The following is a 4,607-nucleotide window of genomic DNA, read 5'->3' on the forward strand; positions in this document are numbered from 1 at the left end:
CTAGTAGGGAGAGATGAGGAAGGAAAACATGTCAGACATTGGAGACAGCCAGAGGAAACACATGGAGCCCAGAGATGGAGTGTCTTGGTCATGGAACAGCCAGAAGGCCAGTGTCACTGGATTCAAAGAGCACATGGCAGGGAGTAAGGTAGAAGAAGAAAGGTAGGAGGGAGCTGTTTTGAAGGGATTCAAATACGAAAGAGAGGACTTTATTTTGGATCCTACAAGCAATAGGATGGTGATTAAGGGGAAGGGGCACTGGGTAAAGACCTGTGCTTTAGGAGAACTACTTTGGTGGTTAAATGAAGGATGGATTGGAATGGGGAAAGGCTTGAGACAGGCAAACGTACCAATAGGCTCTTGCAATGGTTCAGACATGAGGTGATAAGGGCCTCTATCAATGTGGTGGTAGAGTCAGAGGAAAGAAAGGGATGTATCCAAGAGACATTGCAAAGGTGAAATCAGCAGACCTTGACAACAAATGGGGGGGGGGGTGCGGGGGCGGGGGAAGGGTGAGACATAGTAAAGAAAGACTCTTAGGTTTGGGGCCTGTTGGATTAGGGGGATGGTGATTCTCTCTATAGTAATCAGGAGAGTTTAGAGTGAAAGATGAGTTCCATTTTGGATGTGTGGAGTTAAGATGTCTACTAGACATTCAGTTCAAGATGTCTGAAAGGCAGTTGGAGATGAGAGATTGGAGGTCAACAGAGAGGCTGGGGTAGGTTAGATAGATTTCAGAAGTATCAGCATAGAGAAAGTGATTAAATCCACGGGAGTCGATAACATCTCATAATGAATGAAATAGTGTAAAGGGAAGAAAGAAGAGGGCCTTGTGGGACACCTTCGGTTAGAAGGTGGGACAGATGAGGGCCCAGCAAAGGAGACTGAGAGTGGTCAGAGAGGTAGTGGGAGAAGTAAGAAAAAATGGTGTCCCTAAAACCTAGAGAGAATAGAGTACCAAAAGGGCTTCAGAGAGGAAGAGGACAATGAGGACTGAGAAAAGGCCATTGGATTTAGTAACTAAGAGATCATCAGTAACTTTGAGGAGAGTAATTTCAGTGGAATAATTGGAATCCTGAGGAAAGGAGGAGAAAAAGTGGAAACACCTATTACAGAGAGCTTTTTTCAAGTTGTTTAGCTACAAAGGACAGAATGGATGGTGTCTCTTACGACCTGGCTACCTTCTCTTCCACTTATCCTGTGTCCCAAAAGCCTTAATGTATTTTAAGCTTGAATTACTCCAGAAGTACAAATGTACAAAAAACATTTGAAATGTTAATATTGAAATTGTAAAATATTGATCAATTTCTTGTTAAAATTGACATAACCATCATCTTGCGCTAGGCTTCGCTGTGGTTGATTTTCAGACTTTGTAAAATCATCAGCCGCTGCTTAGTGACTGAAAGAATCGCATTTGTAATCCTAGCCTTCAGATCATCCAAAGGACAAAGTTTTGGTGTATTCACAACAGTTTTCATATGACCTCACGAGAAAAAGTCTAATATGGATTCAAATTCAGCTAACCAGAGAACGCAGTTGAATTTTTCTTCAAAATTCTCCATCTTAAATCAGAGGGACTAAAACAAAACATTAAGAGAAAAGTGTGTTTTTTAAATTTCCAAGAAGTAAGCATAAATAATTAGGCTTCCAAATTATGATCTTGTAAATTTGTAGCATGTATCTATCCAAAATTATTAAAAACTAAAAACTGCACTAAAATCTCTGGACACCTAGTCTGTATCTTACAGTCTGATGCCTCATCTATTTTGTGGGACTGTCGTCTCTCTGTGGCTCATTTTGTCATATTTCCATGGTAATCCCAAAATATAGGTCATATCTAAGTCTCCACAGATGTGGGTAAAAGGGCCAAACCTCATGTGTAAGCACTCAAATGAACAATATTGAGCACAGGACAATCTATTTGATCCTGCAAAATAACACAAAGGACTTGCAGTATCCCATAAATACTTGATATAGGTCTTAGTCAAACCCAGACATTCCATTTAGTTCCTTTTTTTTATACAAGGACCTATGCAGACCTCTAGCATTACTGTATTACCCTAAGGGTTTGGACTCCCCTTAGAAAGGAAATGAGTGTGGCGTTGCTAAGAGACAATCCCTTTATGCTCCCATGAATTTCAGAGAGAACTGATTTCACTCTTTGCCATTTGCAGTTGTCTTGAATGTAAGAACCCCAGACAATCAGCACTACATCTTCAGCTTATGACCAGCAAATTTGCACTGCTTTCTCTCTGAATCCTAACTATGTACTCTCTCCAGCTGCTTAATCAAATCACTATCTTCCTCTCTGAACATTCCCCATTCTTTCATCTCCATTGACCTCAGCCCTTCCTCTCCTCGGTCTCAGTCTAGCTCTTTCCTCTTTTTTCCCATTGTGTCCTGTAAAACCCATTTACAATATTAACAGACTTCCCTTCATCTTTTCTTCTCATGCTCCTGTCATCTCTGGCACTCACAGAAACCTACTTTCTCCAAGAAAACACCGTTAAGGGACATATATTCTCTCATGTCTTCCAAAACACTGGTTCTAAGAGGAACAGTAGTACCTCCAGGTCCATGTGGTCAGGGCAATCCTCTCCTCTCCCAGAGACTTTAGTCCAGGCTCTTTCACTACTTTAGCACTCTTTGCTCCCCGCTGCCACTTCTAGACCCGCCCTCTGCTTGCATCTCTCGGAAATTTCTCCTTTGAGGTTTACTCCAACTTGATTTATCACCTTTTATGATTCTAATGACACTTATCTACTAAACCCCAAATCATTCTCCATTATATCGTAAGGAGTTCAGCAACTGGCTCATATTCTTTCCAACCCAACCCTCTTCCCTTATACTAAGGAGATTAATTATAAATGTTGACAGACACTTTAGCATCCTAGTTTATTGACTTCCTCAAACTCACATGACCTTCATCCTACTTCTTCCAGACACAAAGATTGTCACATTCTTAGTTTTACTGTCACACAGAAATGTTCTGCTTCTGTGACTAAGAGCTCTGAAATTCCCTACCTCACCATAAACTCCTATCGTTCCATTTTTTCCTATGCCTCATTTAGTCTATTCTTCAATGTCAGCAGCAACAGCATCGTGTCAAATCCCTATATTCTTCAGGGATCTCCCAGGATCATTCCTGTTCTGGCTTCTCTAATACCTTTCCAATCTCAACCTATTTAATTTTTCACTGCCCTCTTCTCTTGAATCCTTTGCTACCTTGTCCTATTTTTCACCAAACTTCAGCTTTAGACTCCTCTCACAATCTTCTTCCTTTGTTCCTATTCATACTGCAGTACGATTCTGGATGAAGTCACCCATCCATGCTGACAAACTCCATTACAAATTTATGTTCTCTACAAGCATGTGAAGATTTCCCCCAGCAGAATGGGTGGATGAGAACAATTTGTTCCAATGGCCTTGAAGGCAGCTGAAGTAGGCACTGAGAAGTGCTTAGACCTTGGTTAGACACTGAAAATGCCAAGGTCATCCACTGCATCCCAGGCCTTCACCAGTCATCTTGACTTTTGTCTTTCCAGTGGACTTCACTGACTCTGAAAGAGCGAGGCTGACAACTTTGCGCAATTCTGTCTGTGATGTCATTGATCCTCTTTGAAAATGAAGGACAAACAACAATAGCTAACTCTCTCTACAACAAGGCAATCCTTTCACTTTTTCCTAATTGACTCTTTTTAAAAATCCACTAAGGGGCAGCTAGGTGGCGCAGTGGATAGAGCTCCAGCTTTGGAGTCAGAAGAACCTGAGTTCAAATCTGACCTCAGACACTTGACATTTACTAGCTGTGTGACCCTGGGTAAGTCACTTAACCCCAATTGCCTCACCAAAAAGCAAAAAATAAAAAACAAAAAATAAAAATCCACCATCTGTTCCAGCATGGCATAGTGGATAGAGAGGTGACTCCAGAATCAAAAAGATCTGGGTTCAAGTTTTATCCACTATGCCCTTGGGGCAGGCTCACCCTAGATTAGCCGTATTATGTGGCAGAAATTTTGGGCTGTCTTAATTTGGGGGTCATTTCCAAGGATAAAAAATGATAGTTCCACTGTGCTATGCCTCCATCAGACCTCCTCTAAAGCAATGTGTTCAGTTTTGGGAGAGATGATTTAAGAAAGATATTGATAAGCTAGAGATATCCAGAAGATAGCAACCAGTATGGAAACTGGTCTTGAGCTCATGACATATGAGGAGAGGTTGAAGAAAGTGAAAGTGTTTAGCCTGGCGAAGAGAAGAAAGGGGTGAGGATAACGACAGCTGTCTGAAGGTATCTGGAGATCTATCTTGTACAGGAAGAGATCAGACTTGTTCTGTTTGGCCCCACAGGGCAGATCCAGTAGCAATGGGTAGAATTTGCAAAGAAGTAAATTTAGACTTGATATCAGGGAAAGCTTCCTAACAATCAGAGCTGTCCAAAAGTGGTATCACCTGCCTTGAGGTTCTCCTTCCTTAGAGGTCTTTGAGCAAAGGTTGGCACTCTATAGTATGTTACAGCAAGGATTCCCTCCATGTACGGGTTGAAAGAGATAGTTCCTGAGGTCCTTTCTAACTCTTAGATTCTACGAATGCGTTTCCTTTGTTGGATC

The sequence above is a fragment of the Phascolarctos cinereus genome, unplaced genomic scaffold, assembly GCF_003287225.1.
Source record: "Phascolarctos cinereus isolate Bilbo 61053 unplaced genomic scaffold, phaCin_HiC Scaffold_3;HRSCAF=262, whole genome shotgun sequence".
In the NCBI taxonomy this organism is placed as follows: Eukaryota; Metazoa; Chordata; class Mammalia; order Diprotodontia; family Phascolarctidae; genus Phascolarctos; species Phascolarctos cinereus.